At 44.3% G+C, this 24,519-nt stretch overlaps 1 pseudogene; it reads right to left on the bottom strand.

Moving 5' to 3' along the window:
* Positions 1 to 8,924: 8,924 nt before the first annotated feature.
* The window catches only part of LOC124041075, a 29,157-nt pseudogene continuing 13,562 nt past the window's right edge, over positions 8,925 to 24,519 (bottom strand).

Raw genomic sequence — 24,519 nt, forward strand, 5'->3', positions numbered from 1 at the left:
AAACAGACTCGTTTTCAGTGTTGACGACTGGAGCTGTAAAAACAGACTCGTTTTCAGTGTTGACGACTGGAGCTGTAAAAACAGACTCGTTTTTCAGTGTTGACGACTGGAGCTGTTGTTTTCACGACTGGAGCTGTAAAAACAGACTCGTTTTCAGTGTTGACGACTGGAGCTGTAAAAACAGACTAGTTTTCAGTGTTGACGACTGGAGCTGTAAAAAAACAGAGCTGTAAAAACAGACTTTAGTTTTCAGTGTTGACGACTGGAGCTGTAAAAAAACAGACTTTAAAAACAGAGTTTTCAGTGTTGAGTTTTCGACTGGAGCTGTAAAAACAGACTTTAGTTTTCAGTGTTGACGACTGGAGCTGTAAAAACAGACTCGTTTTCAGTGTTGACGACTGGAGCTGTAAAAACAGACTTTAGTTTTCAGTGTTGTAAAAACAGATTGACTGGAGCTGTAAAAACAGACTCGTTTTCAGTGTTGACGACTGGAGCTGTAAAAACAGACTTTAGTTTTCAGTGTTGACGACTGGAGCTGTAAAAACAGACTTTAGTTTTCAGTGTTGACGACTGGAGGTGTAAAAACAGACTCATTTTCAGTGTTGACGACTGGAGCTGTAAAAAAACAGACTGTAAAACAGACGTTTTCAGTGTTGACGACTGGAGCTGTAAAAACACTTGTTTTCAGTGTTGACGACTGGAGCTGTAAAAACAGACTCGTTTTCAGTGTTGACGACTGGAGCTGTAAAAACAGACTCGTTTTCAGTGTTGACGACTGGAGCTGTAAAAACAGACTCGTTTTCAGTGTTGACAACTGGAGCTGTTAAAAACAGACTAGTTTTCAGTGTTTTCAGTGTTGACGACTGGAGCTGTAAAAAAAACAGACTCGTTTTCAGTGTTGACGACTGGAGCTGTAAAAACAGACTCGTTTTCAGTGTTGACGACTGGAGCTGTAAAAAAAACAGAGCTCGTTTTCAGTGTTGACGACTGGAGCTGTAAAAACAGACTCGTTTTCAGTGTTGACGACTGGAGCTGTAAAAACAGACTCCTTTCAGTGTTGACAACTAGAGTTGTAAAAGACAGACTTTAGTTTTCAGTGTTGACAACTAGAGTTGTAAAAGACAGACTTGACAACTAGTTTCAGACTTTAGTTTTCAGTGTTGACAACTGGACTTGTAGAAACAGACTCATTTTCAGTGTTGACAACTACACTTGTAAAAACAGACTCATTTTCAGTGTTGACAACTGGACTTGTAAAAGACTGACTTTAGTTTTCAGTGTTGACAACTAGAGTTGTGTTTGTGGTGCAACACTTACAGTAGCTTACCCTTCTGAACAACAGGAAGAACCTTTTCCTGTAAACAAAGCACTGTTGCCTAACAGTCAGCTTCACTAGCCTAATACAAAATGGTGGTCACTGAGACTGAAAACATCCACTGAATTCACAACAACAACAAACATTTCCTTTCCCTGGAGCAACATACATTTAAATTAATATTGGATCAGCTTTATTAATCAAAGTCTATTTTGTTTCATCTCAACATGCAGGTTGTAGTGTAAGGGTTAATGTCCTATCAATTCCATCCATTAATTCAGCCTGTACACACACACACACACACACACACACACACACACACACACACACACACACACACACACACACACACACACACACACACACACACACACACACACACACACACACACACACACACACACACACACACACACACACACACACACACACACACACACACACACACACAAACAGACATTCACACAGACACACACACAGACACAGACACAGACACACACCACACCACACCACACACACACACACACACAGACAGTCTGTTTTCTCACCTCTCCCAGGTGTCCCATCAGCCAGTTTTGTGTGGGGGGTTTACTGAAGCACCGGAGACGTCTGGTGAACTGAGAATGGCTCCACAGCAGACAGACGACACGGAGGGACAGGAGGAGGAGGACAACCAGAGCAGAGAGCTGGAGGAGAACAAATAGGGAGCAGAGAGGAGACAGGAGACGACCCAGACCCAGGAGTCCATCTAGCAGACGATCCAGCACGGCATCAATAACAGCCATCCTGCATAGAAACAATACCATCAACCTTAAATCAAATAAAGCTATTCTATTCTACTCTATTCTATTCTACTGTTTTCTATTCTACTCTACTGTTTTCTATTCTACACTACTGTTTTCTATTCTACTCTACTGTTTTCTATTCTACTCTACTGTTTTCTATTCTACTCTACTCTACTGTTTTCTACTCTACTCTATTCTACTGTTTTCTATTCTACTCTACTGTTTTCTATTCTACTCTACTCTACTGTTTTCTACTCTACTGTTTTATTCTCTACTCTATTCTACTGTTTTCTATTCTACTCTACTCTACTGTTTTCTACTCTACTGTTTTATTCTCTACTCTATTCTACTGTTTTATTCTCTACTCTATTCTACTGTTTTCTACTCTACTCTATTCTGCTGTTTTCTATTCTACTCTACTCTAGTCTAATCCATCCTGTATGATAGAGAGTAGAGACACAACAAGGGTTGAGAACACATAGAAAAACATCCCGCTTGGTCAACAGGAACAGCAGCTCTTCAACACAATGCATCTCAACTGATATAATACTGTGCTCATAGACTGCGAAGTAGGCCTACACAGTGCAAAGAGAATCCAATTCTCGGTGAATAACAATATATCCTGAACCAACTCAGTACTCTCGGTATGATGGCTTTTCTCGCTTCAACACATAAAGACAGACACCTACAGTAGTTCAAATTATAACTGGTCGTCTGCTCACACAGATACTTGCCTTTCTTAGAAGATCTGACTGGCTTGCTTTAGTTCCTCTCGTGCATTGAGCCAGTCTCACCCTTTCAACATCTCTTTATCTTAATCTCTTCCACCACACACTGGCTCAACACACAACAGGAACCTACAACAGGAACCTACAACATGCTCTAACCCTATGGGCCCTGGTCAAAAGTAGTGCACTAGAAAGGGAATAGGGTGTCATTTGTCACGCTGGGTTGTCACGCCCTAGTTGGCTTGAGAGGTTTCTTACCACGGTTGGCTCGGAAGGCGCCCATCCCATGTCAGTCCTCAGGATCGTCGCTAAGCCTCCACCGGTGTTGTGCCGAAAGTCTCCCCCCCACCCCCCCCACCCCCACCACCAGAATTCGCCCCTTCACATGGACGGGCACACACTCAATTCTTCATTGTTGCAACTTTCTTGCTAGTTGAGATTTCTGCTCTTCACTCCTTTGTCAGTTCCCATTTCACTGATCTCAGTAGCAGAAAGCAGGTTTTATTTGTGTTCTTCATGTCTGCAGTTTTGGGTTTGGCCATTTTGTTTTAAGTTTATTAGTCTATAAATCTCTTTGCCAAAATTCGCAATCTCGCCCATGTCTAATTTGACTAGTAGTTCTGAAATGTTTATTGCTTTCCTACATTTGACTCCCTCTGTTTAATATAACATGTACTTTGATGACTTTCGGTTGCCTATCCTGATGAATTTTGTTCTATAGAAAGCATTTGACTGTGTGCCACAGAAAGTATGACTCTGGTGACACAATTAAGTTAATTATTGGGGCTTTGATAAGGCCATCTATATTCTTTGTAGCTGTTTACATACCACCACAGTCAGAGGCACTAAGGCAGCATTGAATGAGCTGTATTCCGCCATAAGCAAACAAGAAAACACTCACCCAGAGGAGGCACTTCTAGTAGCCGGAGACTTTAATGCAGGGAAACTTAAATTAGTTTTACCAAATTTCTATCAGCATGTTAAATGTGCAACCAGAGGGAAAAGAACTCTGGACCACCTATACTCCACACAGAGATGCACACAAAGCTCTCCCTCGCCCTCCATTTGGCAAATCTGACCATAATTCCTGATTCCTGCTTACAAGTAAACATTAATCCAGGAAGCACCAGTGACTAGATCAATAAAAAAAGTGGTCAGAGGAAGCAGATGCTAAGCTACAGGACTGTTCTGCAGGCAGACTGGAATATGTTCTGGGATTCCTCCGATGGCATTGAGGAGTACACCACATCAGTCATTGGCTTCATCAATAAGTGCATCGATGACGTCCTCCCCACAGTGACCTACATACCCCAACCAGAAGCCATGGATTACAGGCAGCATAGGCACTGAGCTAAAGGCTAGAGCTTCCGCTTTCAAAGAGCGGGACTTTAACCTGGAAGCTTCTAAGAAATCCCGCTATGCCCTCCGACGAACCATCAAACAGGCAAAGCGCCAATACAGGAATAAGATCGAGTCATACTATACCAGCTCTGAAGCTCATCGGATGTGGCAGGAGTTGCAAACCATTACAGACTACAAAGGGAAGTACAGCCGAGAGCTGCCCAGTGACACGAGCCTACCGGGTGAGCTAAACTACTTCTATGCTCACTTCGAGACAAATAACACTGAAACATGCATGAGAGCACTAGCTGTACCGGAAGACTGTGATCACGCTCTCCGCAGCCAATGTGAGTAAGACCTTTAGACAGGTCAACATTCACAAGGCCGCAGGGCCAGACGGATTACCAGGATGTGTACTGTGAGCATGCGCTGACCAACTGGCAAGTGTCTTCACTGACATTTTCAACCTCTCCCTGTCCGAGTCTGTAATACCAACATCTTTCAAGCAGACCACCATAGTGCCTGTGCCCAAGAACACTAAGGTAACCTGCCTAAATGACTAACGACCCGTAGCACTCACGTCTGTAGCCATGAAGTTCTTTGAAAGGCTGGTTATGGCTCACATCAACACCATTATCCCAGAAACCCTAGATCCACTCCAATTTGCATACCGCCCCAACAGATCCACAGTGGATGCAGTCTCTATTGCACTCCACACTGCCCTTTTCCACCTGGATAAAAGGAACACCTATGTGAGAATGCTATTCATTGATTACAGCTCAGTGTTCAACACCATAGTGCCCTCAAAGCTCATCACTAAGCTAAGGACCCTGGGACTAAACACATCCCTCTGCAACTGGATCCAGGACATCCTGACGGGCTGCCCCCAGGTAGAAAAGGTAAGTAACAACACATTCGCCACGCTGATCCTCAACACAGGGGCCTCTCAAGTGTGCATGCTCAGCCCCCTCCTTTACTCCCTGTTCACTCCAACACCATAATTAAAATTGCAGATGACACAACAGTGGTAGGCCTGATCACCAACAACGACGAAACAACCTATAGGGAGGAGGTCCGAGACCTGGCCGTGTGGTGCCAGGACAACAACCTCTCCCTCAACGTGATCAAGACAAAGGAGATGATTGTGGACTACAGGAAAAGGGGGGCCAAACAGGTCACCATTCACATCGATGGGGCTATAGTGGAGCAGGTTGAGAGCTGTTCCTTGGTGTTCCTTGGTGTCCACATCACCAACAAATGATCATGGTCCAAACACACCAAGACAGCCGTGAAAAGGGCACAACAAAGCCTATTCCCCACCAGGAGACTGAAAAGATTTGTCCTGGGTCCTCAGATCCTCAAGAAGTTTGACAGCTGCACCATTGAGAGCATCCTGACTAGTATGGCAACTGCTCAGCCTCCAACCGCAAGGCACTACAGAGGGTAGTCAAAGACTCCAGACACCCCAGTCATAGATCTTCTCTCATCTACCGCATGGCAGGTGGTACTGGAGTGCCAACTCTAGGTCCGAAAGTCTTCTTCACAGCTTCTACCCCCAAGCCATCAGACTCCTGAACAGCTAATCAAATGGCTACACAGACTATTTGCATTGCCCCCACCCCCCTTTTTTCGCTGCTATTACTCTCTGTTATTATCTATGCTTAGTTACTTTAATAACTCTACCTACATGTACATATTGTAACGGCGTTCTTCGTTTGTAGAATGAGAGTCGGACCGAAATGCAGCGTAGTGGTTACTCATGACTTTAATAGAAAAAGTGACACATGAAATAACGATACAAAAATACAAAACAACAAACGGAACGTGAAACCTAATTACAGCCTATCTGGTGAAACTACACAGAGACAAGAACAATCACCCACGAAATACAAAGCGAAACCAGGCTACCTAAATATGGTTCCCAATCAGAGACAACGAGAATCACCTGACTCTGATTGAGAACCGCCTCAGGCAGCCAAGCCCATACAACACCCCTACTCAGCCGCAATCCCAATAATACAAAAACCCCAATATGAAATACAACAACATAAACCCATGTCACACCCTGGCCTGACCAAATAATTAAAGAAAACACAAAATACTAAGACCAAGGCGTGACACATATTACCTCAACTAACCGGTGTCCCCGCACATTGGCCAGGTCGCAGTTGCAAATGAGAACTTGTTCTCAACTAGCCTACCTGGTTAAATAAAGGTGAAATAAAATCAAGGTAAAAAAATAAACATTGACTCTGTACTGGTACCCCCTGTATAAAGCCTCTCTACAGTTATTTTACTAGTGATCTTTAATTATTTGTTACTTTTATTTTTCATATTTTAATTAACACTTCTTTTTCTTAACTGCATTGTCTTAAGGATCCGCACCTTTTTTACATTTTCGCCTAAAATGACATACCCAAATCTAACTGCCTGTAGCTGAGGACCTGAAGCAAGAATATGCATATTCTTGCTTGTGGAAAAGTGCAATTAATGTAGGAGAATATATGTAGAAGAATATATGTAGGTTAATATATGTAGGAGAATATAACACATTATATCTGGTAAAAGAGAATACAAAGAACAAAACATACGTTTAAAAAATAATAACCGTACCGTAATATTTGAAATGCAAGAGAAAGGCCATAATGAATTATTCCAGCCCATGCACGATTTAGACTGGCCACTAGATGGCAGCAGTGTATGTGCAAAGTTTTAGACTGATCCAATGAACTATTGCATATCTATTCAAAATGTTGTATCAAGACTGCCCAAATGTGCCTAATTGGTTTATTCATACATTTTCAAGTTCATAACTGTGCACTCTCCTCAAACAATAGCAAGGTATTATTTCACTGTAATAGCAACTGTAAATTGGACAGTGCAGTTAGATTAACAAGAATATAAGCTTTCTGCCAATATCAAATATGTCTCTGTCCTGGGATTTTTTTTGTTTCTTACATCCTCATGCTAATCACATTAGCGTACGTTAGCTCCCAAGGACGGGACACCGGTCCTGTAGAGGTTTTAAGGGGTTGTAAGTAAGCATTTCACTATAAGGTCTACACTTGTTGTACTTGGCGCATGTGACAAATCAAATTTGATGTGAACCTAGATCAGCTAGATGCAGGCAAGAGTGTGCAAGACGGTATTGAATGTGTCACTGACTGTCACTTTGATTACTCAAAATTATCTCTTTTATTTAACCAGGCATGTCAGTTAATAGCAAATTGTTATTTACAATGACACCCTACCCCGGCAAACTCAGACGACGCTGGACCAATTTTGCGCCGCCCTATGGGACAACCAATCACAGCCTTATGTGATACAGCCTGGATTCGAACCAGGGACTGTAGTGATGCTTCTTGCACTGAGATGCAGTGCCTTAGACCACTGCTGCGCAACTCATGGAGCCCTCTTGATCTGCGCACCTACTTTGTAAACTTTCATTCATAGGCCAGGTTGTAGCAACCTCATGATGGGTATAGGGAACATTAGAGTATCATGTAGTAGCCGAAACCTATGGATGTTACATAGAGCTGGGTGAATGGAATATGAACGACAGTAACCTAAACCTATCACTGTTACATAGAGCTGGGTGAATGGAATATGAATGACAGTAACCTAAACCTATCACTGTTACATAGAGCTGGGTGAATGGAATATGAACGACAGTAACCTAAACCTATCACTGTTACATAGAGCTGGGTGAATGGAATATGAATGACAGTCATCCAATTCGCTGTAAGGCCTCTCTAAAAAATGACATCATCCTTCCTGATGTTCACGACCATCGCTGATGTACCGTGTTCTTCAATCAAATACATTTAGAATAATTATAATCTTCCATTAAGATTTCTAAATATTAATCTAGCCTAATTTTTTAGTTTTTAGTGTGTAATGTGTTCTTCAATCAAATACATTTTGAATAATTCATCTTCAATTAAGATTTCAAAATATTAATCTAGATAATTGTTGAGTTTTTCATGATTTCGTGGGCACTAATCAGACAATTTTATTTTCCTCGTGAAAGGTCAATTAATCCATCTGAATGTGCAAAAGCCTGTTGTGTATTACTGTGTTTATAATGCGTATTACCGTAATTTCACCACTAGAGGGCTGGAGGGAAACACTAATCATTATGGAACTTTTGTATTTCTGACAAAAATCGGATATTCAAATTTTCTAATGATAAATCGGTATCCCAATTGTCAGTGTTTATCCATTGATGTGCATCTGGGTTTTAGTTAACCCAGAACTAAAATCTTGTGTAATTGAGTCAGGAGGCACGATTACCATTTATATAAATGTTTACATTTTCTGTCCACACCATGTTATTGTATGCATAATCTGTGACAAAATTCGAATGCAGTTGTCTCTGGAGAACTTGTTCTAAGAATTTCCGCTGAATCTCCCAAAAAATGTTTTCGCTCAATTAGTTACCATGGTTACACATATATTCCTCCCATTTGTTTATTTTCAAAACATTCCAATTTGGGCGTGCCCATATAGGTCAGTTCCCCAGAGTGTAAAAGGTTATAGCCATAATTTGTTGATGTAATGGATTGTCAATCTTTGCATCCATAGCTCTGTTCAGGAATTTGAAAGTGATTACATTTCTCCAGCCTCAACCCTCAGCTCTTAACCAAAACAAGTGTTGTGGTTTGAATCCCAGATTGCTCCTTTAATTAAAGTACAGTATTTTTTATGGTATGAAAAGCTGTTTTCTGAGAAATAATTCCACAGTCACAAAGGAAGTGTATGTAGGCCGACATGTTTTTAATCAATACTCAACATTTTACCATGAAAATCATATTTTATGAAACACAGGAAATTGCTAGGACTTTGGTCTTGTTTATTCAGATTCTTTTCCCTGTAAGAAGAAAGAAATAACAGAATGGATCAGTATTAATAACGAACATGATAAATATATCAACACTTGGAAATAAGAGAATGCATCAAGTATTTAAGACTCTGTACTCAGCTTGATTTTTGATTAACCTTTTATAAAGAAAATGTATTTTACCCTGTCCTGAAAATTTTATCTCAGAGATCTTAAATAGATTTGTGTGATTGTTAAACATCAGTATTGACCTCTGTGAAGAATGAATCATAGGTGGTGTTGATGTGGTCATGTTTGAACATCAGTCAGGTGTAGGTTTAGCAGCAGTTCTATACCTTTCCAGAGTCACGGGTCTTGGCTCTGAGCTTGTTGACCTGAGTCTCAGCGATGTCAGCGCTCCTCAGCCTCTTCCAGCTCATTCTGAACCTTCCGGAACTTAGACATGTGCTGGTTGGATGCTTCCTCCTGAGTGAGGAAAAGAGACGAGAGCATAACATCAGTATTGAAAGTTTGGAGCTTCAGGTACCAAATTAATATATATATTTAAAATGTATTTTAACGTTGTTTTTTGACAGATTTAGGATAGCATTGTACAGTATATATAGGGAGATAGATGATACAGCAGAGAAAGTGAGTGGTGGAACAGAGGATCAATCTGCTGCTTCCTGGGCCATGTGATCCAGGAGAGTCAGCACCACCTCTCTATTTTAAAATGTTACACATAGGAAGAGTCACTGTGCGTACATTTCTTCAGAAATGACTTGCACTATCAACTGAGTCAATGTTGACGTTGTGCAGTAACAACACTTCAACTAATCTCACTAAATGTTTTGTAATGTCTACTAAGGACTGTAAGCTTTCAGAGTATTTGACTAAGTCTGTGACTCACCGCTTCCTCAGCCTGCCTCTTGTAGGCCTTCACTTTCATCTGCAGCTTATCTACCAGGTCCTGAAGTCTGCCAACATTCTTCTTATCCTCCTCAGTCTGTGGGAGAAGTTACAAGGATCAATAGTCCATAGTTTAACACACAAACCAGTGTGCTTTAGTGTGTGAAGAATGCGCTTTTTTTACCTGGTAAGTGAGCTCCTTGACTCTGCGCTCATACTTGCGGACTCCCTTGACCGCGTCTACACCTCTTCTCTGCTCGGCCTCCACCTCAGTCTCCAGCTCACGCACCTTTGTGGAAGAAATAAAGGTCGGCATTTATGTGAGGTGGTGAAGTCAGACGTAACAAATCTTTGTAAAACAGGAATGTTCTTCAGCTAGTCGAGGAGGCACAAGTGTTCCTATGAACTTTTACGATTTTAAAGGGGTCTATAATAAAAAACAACTCATTTTCATTATGTAGGTGGGTTATTGAGATAACTCATCATTACACAATAGCCCTGTGTATAAAATAACTGATTTGGCAGGGCGAAAACCTGAGAAAAATCCATTCAGGAAGTATTTTTTTTGTTGGTTTTGTAGTTTTCTATTCAATTGTTACAGTATCCATTGACTTATGACTCAATTTGCAGTTCCTATGCCTTCCACTAGATGTCAACAGTCTTTAGAAATGGTTTCAGGCTTGTATTCTCATAATTGAGGGAGTAAGACCAGTCTGAATGAGTGGACCCTGATGTGTCACAGAGCTTTTTCATGCGCAATCCCAAGAGAGTGCATTTCTTGTTTACCTTTTATATTGACAACGTTATTGTCCGGTTGAAATATTATAGATCATTTCGGCTAAAAACAACCTGAGGATTGAATATAAACATTGTTTGACATGTTTCTATGAACTTTCCGGATACAATTTGGATTTTTTTGTCTGCCTGTTTTGATTGCGTTTGAGCCTGTGGATTACTGAAGAAAATGTGCAAACAAAACGGATGTTTTTGGATATAAAGAGACTTTATCAAACAAAAGGAACATTTATTGAGTAAATGAATGTCTTCTGAGTGCCACCATATGAAGATCATCAAAGGTAAGGGATTCATTTTATCTCTATTTCTGAGTTTTGTAACGCTTCTGCTTGGCTGGTTACTGTTTGTAATAATTTGTCAACTGGGCTATGTTCTCAAATAATTGTAAGGTATGCTTTCGCCGTAAATAATTTTTTAAATCAGACACCGTGGTTGGATTCATAAGAAGTTAATCTTTAAATCTATGTGAAATATGTTTTGTTTTCTGAATTTTTATAATGAGTATTTCTGTATTTGAATTTGGCACTCTGCAATCTCACTGGATGTTGGCTAGATGGGACGCTAGCTTCCCACATACCCTAGAGAGGTTAAATCATTCAACAACTGTCATGTTTGTCATTTATTATCATGTCTCGTCCCTGTGCTCCCCATTCTATTCGTTTCCCTCTGCTGGTCTTATTAGGTTCTTTCCCTCTTTCTATCCCTCTCTCTCCCCCTCCCTCTCTCACTCTCTCGCTCTCTCTTCTCTCTATCGTTCCGTTCCTGCTCCCAGCTGTTCCTATTCCCCTAATCATCATTTAGTCTTCCCACACCTGTTCCCGATCCTTTCCCCTGATTGGAGTCCCTACTTATTCCTTTGTGTTCCGTTCCTGTCCTGTCGGTTCCTTGTTTAGTATTCACCGTGCTGTGATTGTGTTTCGCCCTGTCCTGTCGTGTTTTTTGCCTTCATCAGATGCTGCGTGTGAGCAGGTGTCTCTGTCAACTACGGCCTGCGCCTACCCGGCGACCTGCAGTCTGTGGCCGCTTCTCCTGTTATTCCCTCTACAGACTAGAGGATGTCTGTTATTCCCTGTTTGGACTTGAATAAACTCTGTTTCTGTTAAGTCGCTTTTGGGTCCTCTTTCACCTGCATGACAGAAGGAACCGACCAAGGAATGGACCCAGCGACTTCAGACGCTCGTTACACTGCCGTCGAGATCCAAGGAGCCATGCTCGGCAGACACGAGCAGGAATTGTCTGCTGCTCGCCATGCCGTGGAGAACCTGGCCGCTCAGGTTTCCGACCTCTCTGGACAGTTCCAGAGTCTACGTCTCGTGCCACCTGTTACTTCCTGGCCTGCCGAGCCTCCAGAACCTAGGGTTAATAACCCACCTTGCTACTCCGGGCAGCCCACTGAGTGCCGCTCCTTTCTCACGCAGTGTGAGATTGTGTTCTCTCTCCAACCCAACACATACTCTAGAGAGAGAGCTCGGGTTGCTTACGTCATTTCACTCCTTACTGGCCGGGCTCGAGAATGGGGCACAGCTATCTGGGAGGCAAGGGCTGATTGCTCTAACAAGTTCCAGAACTTTAAAGAGGAGATGATTCGGGTTTTTGACCGTTCAGTTTTTGGTAGGGAGGCTTCTAGGGCCCTGGCTTCCTTATGCCAAGGTGAACGGTCCATAACGGATTATTCTATTGAGTTTCGCACTCTTGCTGCCTCTAGTGAGTGGAACGAGCCGGCGCTGCTCGCTCGTTTTCTGGAGGGACTCCACGCAGTGGTTAAGGATGAGATTCTCTCCCGGGAGGTTCCTTCAGATGTGGACTCTTTGATTGCTCTCGCCATCCGCATAGAACGACGGGTAGATCTTCGTCACCGGGCTCGTGGAAGAGAGCTCGCATCAACGGTGTTTCCCTGCTCCGCATCGCAACCATCTCCCTCCTCTGGCTTTGAGACTGAGCCCATGCAGCTGGGAGGGATTCGCATCTCGACTAAGGAGAGGGAACGGAGGATCACCAACCGCCTGTGTCTCTATTGCGGAGTTGCTGGACATTTTGTTAATTCATGTCCAGTAAGAGGCCAGAGCCCATCAGTAAGCGGAGGGCTACTGGTGAGCGCTACTACTCAGTTCTCTTCATCTAGATCTTGTACTACTATGTCGGTCCATCTACGCTGGACCGGTTCGGGTGCTACATGCAGTGCCTTGATTGACTCTGGGGCTGAGGGTTGTTTCATGGACGAAGCATGGGTTCGGAAACATAACATTCCTTTCAGACCGTTAGACAAGCCTACGCCCATGTTTGCCTTAGATGGTAGTCATCTTCCCAGTATCAAATTTGAGACACTACCTTTAACTCTCACAGTATCTGGTAACCACAGTGAGACTATTTCTTTTTGATTTTCCGTTCACCGTTTACACCTGTTGTTTTGGGTCATCCCTGGCTAGTATGTCATAATCCTTCTATTAATTGGTCTAGTAATTCTATCCTATCCTGGAACGTTTCTTGTCATGTGAAGTGTTTAATGTCTGCCATCCCTCCCGTTTCTTCTCTCCCTACTTCTCAGGAGGAACCTGGCGATTTGACAGGAGTGCCGGAGGAATATCATGATCTGCGCACGGTCTTCAGTCGGTCCCGAGCCAACTCCCTTCCTCCTCACCGGTCGTATGATTGTAGTATTGATCTCCTTCCAGGGACCACTCCTCCTCGAGGTAGACTATACTCTCTGTCGGCTCCCGAACGTAAGGCTCTCGAGGATTATTTGTCTGTGTCTCTTGACGCCGGTACCATAGTGCCTTCTTCTTCTCCGGCCGGGGCGGGGTTCTTTTTGTTAAGAAGAAGGACGGTACTCTGCGCCCTGCGTGGATTATCGAGGGCTGAATGACATAACGGTTAAGAATCGTTATCCGCTTCCCCTTATGTCATCAGCCTTCGAGATTCTGCAGGGAGCCAGGTGCTTTACTAAGTTGGACCTTCGTAACGCTTACCATCTCGTGCGCATCAGAGAGGGGGACGAGTGGAAAACGGCGTTTAACACTCCGTTAGGGCATTTTGAGTACCGGGTTCTGCCGTTCGGTCTCGCCAATGCGCCAGCTGTTTTTCAGGCATTAGTTAATGATGTTCTGAGAGACATGCTGAACATCTTTGTTTTTGTCTATCTTGACGATATCCTGATTTTTTCTCCGTCACTCGAGATTCATGTTCAGCACGTTCGACGTGTCCTACAGCGCCTTTTAGAGAATTGTCTCTACGTAAAGGCTGAGAAGTGCTCTTTTCATGTCTCCTCCGTTACTTTTCTCGGTTCCGTTATTTCCGCTGAAGGCATTCAGATGGATTCCGCTAAGGTCCAAGCTGTCAGTGATTGGCCCGTTCCAAGGTCACGTGTCGAGTTGCAGCGCTTTTTAGGTTTCGCTAATTTCTATCGGCGTTTCATTCGTAATTTCGGTCAAGTTGCTGCCCCTCTCACAGCTCTTACTTCTGTCAAGACGTGTTTTAAGTGGTCCGGTTCCGCCCAGGGAGCTTTTGATCTTCTAAAAGAACGTTTTACGTCCGCTCCTATCCTCGTTACTCCTGACGTCACTAGACAATTCATTGTCGAGGTTGACGCTTCAGAGGTAGGCGTGGGAGCCATTCTATCCCAGCTTCCAGTCTGACGATAAGGTTCATCCTTGCGCTTATTTTTCTCATCGCCTGTCGCCATCTGAGCGCAACTATGATGTGGGTAACCGTGAACTGCTCGCCATCCGCTTAGCCCTAGGCGAATGGCGACAGTGGTTGGAGGGGGCGACCGTTCCTTTTGTCGTTTGGACAGACCATAAGAACCTTGAGTACATCCGTTCTGCCAAACGACTTAATGCCCGTCAAGCTCGTTGGGCGTTGTTTTTCGCTCGTTTCGAGTTTGTGATTTCTTACCGTCCGGGTAGCAAGAACACCAAGCCTGATGCCTTATCCCGTCTGTTTAGTTCTTCTGTGGCTTCTACTGATCCCGAGGGGATTCTTCCTTATGGGCGTGTTGTCGGGTTAACAGTCTGGGGAATTGAAAGACAGGTTAAGCAAGCACTCACGCACACTGCGTCGCCGCGCGCTTGTCCTAGTAACCTCCTTTTCGTTCCTGTTTCCACTCGTCTGGCTGTTCTTCAGTGGGCTCACTCTGCCAAGTTAGCTGGTCATCCCGGTGTTCGAGGCACTCTTGCGTCTATTCGCCAGCGCTTTTGGTGGCCGACTCAGGAGCGTGACACGCGCCGTTTCGTGGCTGCTTGTTCGGACTGCGCGCAGACTAAGTCGGGTAACTCTCCTCCTGCCGGTCGTCTCAGACCGCTCCCATTCCTTCTCGACCATGGTCTCACATCGCCTTAGACTTCATTACCGGTCTGCCGTTGTCTGCGGGGAAGACTGTGATTCTTACGGTTGTCGATAGGTTCTCTAAGGCGGCACATTTCATTCCCCTCGCTAAACTTCCTTCCGCTAAGGAGACGGCACAAATCATTATTGAGAATGTATTCAGAATTCATGGCCTCCCGTTAGACGCCGTTTCAGACAGAGGCCCGCAATTCACGTCACAGTTTTGGAGGGAGTTCTGTCGTTTGATTGGTGCGTCCGTCAGTCTCTCTTCCGGGTTTCATCCCCAGTCTAACGGTCAAGCAGAGAGGGCCAATCAGACGATTGGTCGCATACTACGCAGCCTTTCTTTCAGAAACCCTGCGTCTTGGGCAGAACAGCTCCCTGGGCAGAATACGCTCACAATTCGCTTCCTTCGTCTGCTACCGGGTTATCTCCGTTTCAGAGTAGTCTGGGTTACCAGCCTCCTCTGTTCTCATCCCAGCTTGCCGAGTCCAGCGTTCCCTCCGCTCAAGCGTTTGTCCAACGTTGTGAGCGCACCTGGAGGAGGGTGAGGTCTGCACTTTGCCGTTACAGGGCACAGACGGTGAGAGCCGCCAATAAACGCAGGATTAAGAGTCCAAGGTATTGTTGCGGCCAGAGAGTGTGGCTTTCCACTCGCAACCTTCCTCTTACGACAGCTTCTCGTAAGTTGACTCCGCGGTTCATTGGTCCGTTCCGTGTCTCCCAGGTCGTCAATCCTGTCGCTGTGCGACTGCTTCTTCCGCGACATCTTCGTCGCGTCCATCCTGTCTTCCATGTCTCCTGTGTTAAGCCCTTTCTTCGCACCCCGTTCGTCTTCCCTCCCCCCTCCCGTCCTTGTCGAGAGCGCACCTATTTACAAGGTACATAAGATCATGGACATGCGTTCTCGGGGACGGGGTCACCAATACTTAGTGGATTGGGAGGGTTACGGTCCTGAGGAGAGGAGTTGGGTTCCGTCTCGGGACGTGCTGGACCGTTCACTCATCGATGATTTCCTCCGTTGCCGCCAGGATTCCTCTCGAGTGCGCCAGGAGGCGCTCGGTGAGTGGGGGTACTGTCATGTTTGTCATTTATTATCATGTCTCGTCCCTGTGCTCCCCATTCTATTCGTTTCCCTCTGCTGGTCTTATTAGGTTCTTTCCCTCTTTCTATCCCTCTCTCTCCCCTCCCTCTCTCACTCTCTCGCTCTCTCTTCTCTCTATCGTTCCGTTCCTGCTCCCAGCTGTTCCTATTCCCCTAATCATCATTTAGTCTTCCCACACCTGTTCCCGATCCTTTCCCCTGATTGGAGTCCCTACTTATTCCTTTGTGTTCCGTTCCTGTCCTGTCGGTTCCTTGTTTAGTATTCACCGTGCTGTGATTGTGTTTCGCCCTGTCCTGTCGTGTTTTTTGCCTTCATCAGATGCTGCGTGTGAGCAGGTGTCTCTGTCAACTACGGCCTGCGCCTACCCGAAGCGACCTGCAGTCTGTGGCCGCTTCTCCTGTTATTCCCCTCTACAGACTAGAGGATGTCTGTTATTCCCTGTTTGGACTTGAATAAACTCTGTTTCTGTTAAGTCGCTTTTGGGTCCTCTTTCACCTGCATGACAACAACTTTTATTAATGCAATTGCAGACAGAATTTGACAACAGGAACATAGCATGCATGCATGTTTCCGAGTAAGTTCTGCAAAATACTCAAGGGTATTTTATAAAACCTGAAGTCCAGCCTTAGTGATGTCACTGCCTACGTCATTACCTTCTACCCATGAGACCAAGCCAATGCATCCACAGCTACACAAACAAATAGTTTCAGTGTTATCTAAAAGCTTAGCAGTAAATGCCCACACCCCAATTTGATTTATAATGGAACGTTTGACTAGTCTCTTGACTCTTACACTCCCTGGGGAGCTCTGTGTCTCTGCATCTCTTTTATATTTTAGGCTCTTCTCACAGACAGCCTGAACTCACACATTTCTCAGACAGTTTCTTTATAAGAGGCAGAGATTGGAAATGTACTGTGGAACAATATTAAACCTCATAATGTATATTGTTAATCTGTAGTCTAGGACCCTATAAATGTAAGGAGGGAGGGGTATTATAAACCTCCCCTCTTTAATTAGTACAATATAAGCCTAATCAATTATTATAATACATCAAACATTTGGTACAACTCCTATCATAACCCCTGACATTCTCATACCTTACTGCTGAAAGACTTTAGCTTTAAAAAGTTAATTACTCAAAATTGTAATAATAAAGCGTATAAAATGTATTTAAACACAGTAATCTTCAGAGGGCACTTATTAAACATGTATTGTCCTACAAAATACCCAGAATGTCATATTCAAATCTTACCAAAAGTAGATTTTTTTGTGTGAGAATGTTCCACAAATGTTCCTCAAGTGAGGCATTTTCCCCCAACATACCTTATTTTTATATGATTAAATACATTTCCAGAAATCTGTTTTTCAATCCACCCTGCTGTTAACTCACCCTGGACTCCAGTTTCTGGAGCTGCTTCTTGCCTCCCTTCATGGCCAGATTCTCAGCCTCATCCAGACGGTGCTGCAGGTCCTTGACTGTGACCTCCAGGTTCTTCTTCATCCTCTCCAGGTGAGAGCTGGTGTCCTGCTCCTTCTTCAGCTCCTCGGCCATCATGGACGCCTGGAATGGTAGTTAGTTTAATTTATGCACCAATCATAAAGCTCTTTTGGGGTTTTTGGTGTGTTTAAACCAGCACAGCGACTGCTGACCCTTGGGGACAAATCAAGTTGATGTAATTCAAGGACTCACGTCAGTGATGGCCTTCTTAGCCTTCTCCTCTGCATTCCTGGCCTCCTGGACGATGTCGTCCACCTCTCCCTGCACCTGCACCAGGTCAGTCTCCAGCTTCTTCTTGGTGTTCGCAAGGCTGGTGTTCTGAATGAGGAAACAAGGTGATTTGTTTGACTCTCAAAAGATCTTACACAAGGCTGAAATTATGAAAATCTAAAAGCAAGCACTGTTGAATTATATATGTGCGTGAACAGTTTGCTTGGTTGAGTTTCATTAGAAATGGTTTTTGACCCGTACCTGGGAGTGCAGCAGTCCGACACGCTCGCTGGCGTCCACCAGCTCAGTCTCAGCCACTTTGCGGCCTCTCTCTGTCTGCTCCAGAGCAACTCTCAGCTCCTCGATTTCAGCCACCATCAGACCGTTTCTGCGCTCCACCATGGCTGCCTGCTCCTTCATGTCCTCTGCAGCGCGGACGGCATCATCAAGGTGCAATTGGGCATCCTGGGGTTCACAATGAATTAGGAATTGTGGAAGTCGGGCAATATAATCGGTGAGAGAAATGTTAATGAGTAAAAATGTCCCTAATATCCCTACCTTTCTACACTCCTAGAATTAGTGGTGATTAGGGAACCCTGGAGATTCTCAAGGAACACCTAGAGTTCCTCAAGGAACCATTGCTAGTCAATGGTTCATAGTTTCACATTTGGTTAGTTGAGGGGTTCTTGGGTAAACCGTTAATTGTTAAATGTAGCAAGGGTTCATGGAGGATCCCTGGAGTGGAGGCATGGCTTAGTAGGGGCGTGGCTTTAAGATAGATATTCTTTGGGCCGACCGTTAGAGTAAATTTAATTCCTGTTCATCTGTTCTGTTGTATTGTCATTACATGTTCAGTTTTGTTGCTTCAATGAGGCCAGTGGAGGTGTATGAATTCTTCAAAAGCAAATACCAAAGTTGTAATATTTACAACGTTCTTATTGTATGTAATCAGCAATTAAAAATGATTATATTAGAAAACTCAATATGCAAAAATATTGAAGGAACATTTCAATTTGCAGTATACTAACTTAACATGATGAACAGGTTTTAAATGTATGCTAATGCTTGACAAAAAATAACCCTCCAATAAGCAGAGGTGTGGACTCGAGTCACATGTCTTGGATTCGAGTCACAAATATGATGAAATATGAACTCAACTTTGACTTTAACACCAATGACTTGTGACTTAACTTGGACTTGAGCCTTTTGACTCGAAGAGCACATTATGACTTGCTTAGGACTCGAAACTCAAGACTTGAAACTTGTCGGTCTTGACTTGAGACTTGACTCGGACTTGCCTGTCTTAACTTGAGACTTGACTCGGACTTGCCTGTCTTGACTTTGGACTTGACTCGGACTTGCCTGTCTTGACTTGAGACTTGACTCGGACTTGCCTATCTTGACTTGGGACTTGAGTGCTAAGACTTGAGACTTGTGACTTGTAAAACAATGACTTGGTCCCACCTCTGCCACTAAGCCACGTCGCCAATCTGATAGAATCACACCTCTATAATATATTATTGAAAAGGTTCAACATTTAACCCCTCCCATCATAATAAAGATAACAGTTTGAAACTTCACACAGAGGTTTCTCAAAGGTCAGTTTCAGAGGGGTTCCTCTTGGAAGCTTTTTCAACTGGGAAGGTTCTGCCGGTGCGGCAACCCAAAAGGTTCTTCTAGGCCCCTTTACTTCTAAGAGTGTACAGTATATTAGTCCAGTCTATTACATTCCTCTGATCTATTATTTTCTACTGATTCACAAACAAATCCCTCCCCATGTTCAGGTTGTTGAGCCTGATGTCCAAGTCCCTTTACCTTGAACTGTCCCTGGACGTTCCTCAGCTGTTTCTGGGCCTCAGAGGCCTGCCTGTTGGCGTGGCTCAGCTGGATCTCCATCTCATTCAGGTCTCCCTCCATCTTCTTCTTCACCCTCAGGGCGTCATTCCTGCTCCTGACCTCAGAGTCCAGGGTGCTCTGCATGGAGTCAACCACCCTCTGGCTGTTCCTCTTGATCTGCTCCATCTCCTCGTCCTTCTCAGCGATCTTCCTGTCCACCTCACCCTTGATCTGATTCAGCTCCAGCTGAACACGCAGAATCTTGGATTCCTCGTGCTCCAGTGTGCCCTGGACAAAGAGAAGCAGTCAAGCGAATTGTGCTCAATATATTAGGATGTGTATTCCACAAATAATTAAATACTGTGTATATGATGACAATATAAACCAATACATGAATCATTGGATTGTAGTTGGTATAGGCAGGCGTAACACTGCTTTTCATATCAAACAGCTATAGTTTGTACCTCAGCCTCCTCCAGAGCGGTCTGGATCTCAGACTTCTCTGTCTCCACGGTCTTCTTGGCCTTCTCCAGCTCATGGATGCTCTTGCCAGTCTCTCCGATCTGCTCAGTCAGGTCAGAGATCTCCTCTGCACACACAAACACAGAAGCTGTTTAGACTTGGGAGATTTCCAGTGGCTATCACCAATGCACTCTAGTATATAATGAATCATAATAACAGTTAATTAATGAACAGCACTTCATACTGTCCTGCAAATCTAATTGCCACCCCACATCATTGGGTTGTTCAAAAGAAAACCAATTACAAGTTCCAAAAATATATATATTTTAAAATGTATATAACAATTCTGAGATTGTGAAATAGTGATTTTGATATAATGTTGATGATTCCAGTCGATTCCATTTTCAAACACTGGTCAAACATCATGCAAAAATAACTGCTGTCAAATGCTCACGTTGCAGGTTCTTGTTCTCTCTCTTCAGAGTCTCCAGATGATCCAGAGCCTCCTCGTAGGAGTTCTTCATCTTGAAGAGTTCAGTGCTCATTGAGCGAGCCTCCTTCTGAGCTCCTTCCAGCTCAGCCTGGCCCTCCTCATACTTCTGCTTCCACTCTGCCAGAACCTGGGGAAATCCATGGGATTTTCATTACAACTCATTGAAAGAGAGTTTTCAATCGGAAATATGTTACAATTATAATACAACTGATCAAATAGCAGACAGAAAATATCACCCAAGAGTGAGGTTTATAAATGTTCACCTTGTCAAAGTTCCTCTGCTTCTTGTCAAGGTTGGCGGCCATGGCGTTGGCTCTCTCAACGTCAATCATGAGGTCCTCCACCTCTCCCTGCAGTCTCTGCTTGGTCTTCTCCAGGGAGGCACACTTTGAGTTGGTCGCCTCAATGGTCTCCTCAGCCTCCTGCAGACGCTGGGCCAGCTTCTTCCTGTTGGACAACAGAGGATGGTGTCATGGTGAGTAACTTGTTGTGAAACAAATATTGCACTACATATTGAAGTAACATTTTCTCAGATCTCCTACCAGCCTCAACATCCACACCATTTATTTTAGTCTTTGCTATTGAGTGCAACTCACTTGGCCTCCTCCAGCTCCTCTGTGCGTTGGATGGCATCAGTTTCATACTTAGTCCTCCACTGAGCCACCTCACTGTTGGCCTTGGACATGCCGCGCTGCAGCTCTGCCTTGGCCTCCTGCTCCTCCTCAAACTGCTCTCTCAGGAGATCACAGTCATGGCGGGCAGACTGGACACCATGGGCCAGTGCGTTTTTAGCCTGAGAGATAAAGAAAGACAAAGAGAGATTAGAGAGGGAGAGTAAAACAGATGACAGTAGGAGTCTCTGAGGGAGGCGTAGAAACAGTATATGTGTAGATAAAGCTCTAAACTGGAAGGTGGTTCCCATTTAGGATGCCTTACCTTGACCTCCTCCTCAATCAGTCTCTTCAGCTCCTCCACCTGCTGGGTGAAGGCCTGTTTGCCTCTGGTCAGCTGAGACACCAGGCCTTCCTTCTCCTCCAGCTGGCGACCAAACTCACCTGCAGGGAATGAGGGACATCTTATTAATGAGTCATTCTTTCTAGATTGACATTTTATTTTGAGGAATCGTAGTGCAGAAACTGTGTGGACTGAATTTACAGCCCCCGACACATGTTATTTTGTGCTACTGAGGTGAACTATATTGGTTTGTTGTTCATTGTTGATGGTACCATTTTCTGTAAGGAGTCTGGCCCTCTGTCCACTGATGTCGTTGACCTGGCGAGCATTCTCATCATTCTTAGTCTTGAGCTCGCTCAGCTGGTCCTCAAGAGTACGGCACATCTTCTCCAGATTGCCCTGTTAGTGAAACATATGGGACTGTCAACTTCAGTTTATTGAATGGTAATTCAGCTGACCATCCTCAACACTGCTTGACCAAAACATCACTACTCACCTTAGCCTTGGCGACGGCCTCCATGTTGCTGGAGAGGTCATCAATCTCCATCTTGTACTCACTCTTCTCCTTCTCCAGCTTCTGCTTGACGCGCTGCAGGTTGTCGATCTGCTCCCCGAGCTCAGCCACACTGTCGGCCTGCTTCTTGCGCAGAGCGGCGGCTGTGGCCTCATGCTGCAGGGTGGACTCTTCAAGATCACGACGCAGCTTCTGGAACTCAGCCTCGCGCTTCTTGTTCATCTCAATTTGAGCAGCAGTGGCGCCTCCGGCCTCCTCCAGTCTCTCGCTGATCTCCTCAAGTTCCCTGGAGAGATCGGCTCTCTGCTTCTCAACCTTGGCCCTGGCAGCACGCTCAGCCTCAATTTCCTCCTCCAGCTCCTCAATACGGGCCTAGAAAAAGGGGCAGGAGCAGGGGGAATGAACACTACAATACAGTTGAAATAATTGAACCTCACTACATAATAATAGCATGTACTGTATATTTAGCATAAATGTGTTTATACATAGCCAGCTACACTAACATATTTACTATATTCATTAGACATTGTCCCATGCAGGAACCAAACTAACAACGGTAAGAAGCAACATCTTTGCATAGATTAAAAGCACCAGCAAGAAGCACCATCTTCCATCTTACTGAGCCATCAGAATCCACAGGAAGAATGTGTACTAGTGTCAGGATTTGGCCAGGGTTGTTCCGGTTTTTGGTCACTAGATGCCCCCATTGTGCCTTTTGACCTTTTGTTTTCCCTTGATCCCCATTATTATTTGCACCTGTGCCTCGTTTCCCCTGATTGTATTTAAACCCTTTGTTTTCCTCTGTTCTTTGCTCTGTGTTTGTATGTTAGCACCCAGCCGTAGTACTCTGAGAACTCTTGTTGATCCCGGTGGACTCTCTTGTGGAATTCTGTTTTTTGTTCTTGTTTGTTTGTTTGTTTGTTTGTTTGTTTTGAGTATCTTTTGAGGCTTTTTGTGCTTTACCTTCCACCTTGTGGATTTACCTTTCTTGTCTTGGAGGATTACCTTTGTTCTTGTAGGATTCCTTTTGAGGTTGTGGAGTTACATGTTTTCCTGAAGAACTTCACTTTTTACTTCATTAAATACACCGTCTCAAGTACTGCTGTGTCTGCCTCATCTTCTGGGTTCTGCCGGCTATTCGTGGCTCAGTTGGTTAAGTGACTGTTTCTCACTCCGGAGACCCGGGTTCGTAACCGGGTCCTGACAGAAAAAGGTCAAAAAGGCACAATTGGGGCATCTAGTGACCAAAAACCGGAACAACCCTGGCCAGATACTGACAACTAGTGTATCGGATGTGAAACGGCTAGCTAGTTAGTGGTGGTGCGCTCTAAATAGCGTTTCAATCTGTGACGTCTCTTGCTCTGAGACCTTGAAGTAGTTGTTCCCCTTGCTCTGCAAGGGCCGCAGCTTTGTGGAGCGATGGGTAACGATGCTTCGTGGGTGACTTGTTGATGTGTTCGCGCCCGGTTATGGGCGAGGGGACAGTCTAAAGTTATACTGTTACACTACCAGAAGAAATGCATTGGTTATTTTCCTGTACTGGAGCTTAGATCCTGTACTGTACCTGGAGTTCCTTGATCTTCTTCTGCAGCTGAGCTCCCAGAGACTGTTCATCCTCTATCTTGCTGAGGAGCTGGGTGGTCTCAAACTCCTTCCTAACAAATACAAACACGTTGATTGCAAAGTTTGTTTAGGTTAGACAGTGTAAAGGGAGCCTAAGCTACCATTCACTCTGCTTTTAAGAATCACATACAAAGACAATTTCATGATTACAACAATGAGCCAAGAAGAACCATTATGTTGATCAAGAAGGCAGGGAAAACTGTTGTCATTTATTTGTGTTTACTTCTTGATTTTCTCATCAGACTGCTGCTTGTCATTCTCCAGGTCCATTATGGACTCCTGGGCCAGTTTCAGATCTCCCTCCAGCTTTCTCTTGGCTCTCTCAAGGTCCATACGAAGCTTCTTCTCTTGCTCCAGAGAACCCTCAAGCTACAAGATATAAACAGACATGTGTTGGTCAAATCTAAACAACTGAAGATAAAATCATCTTGCATACTATCATGGCCAGAATGTCAAACTCCACTCACGTCGTCCACTTGCTGTTCCAGCTTGGTCTTGGCCTTGGTCAGAGTGTTGACTTTGTCCTCCTCTGCCTGCAGGTCGTCCAGTGTCTGCTGGTGGGCCTCTTGGAGGGCTTTCTTCTCCTTGGTCAGCTTGGCAACACTCTCATCCATAGACGCCATCTCCTCTGTCAGGTTTTTAACCTGAAAACGGCCATAACAAACATAGTTTTTGGTCAATTCACCATAAGTGAAGTAGCAGTAACAAGCGGGTAGCAGAACATGCAATGAATGTTTTTTTTCTACCTTTATTTAACTCGGAAAGTCAGTTAATAACAAATTCTTATTTACAATGATAGCCTAGGAACAGTG

The sequence above is a fragment of the Oncorhynchus gorbuscha genome, linkage group LG08 (genome assembly GCF_021184085.1).
Source record: "Oncorhynchus gorbuscha isolate QuinsamMale2020 ecotype Even-year linkage group LG08, OgorEven_v1.0, whole genome shotgun sequence".
Lineage (NCBI taxonomy): Eukaryota > Metazoa > Chordata > Actinopteri > Salmoniformes > Salmonidae > Oncorhynchus > Oncorhynchus gorbuscha.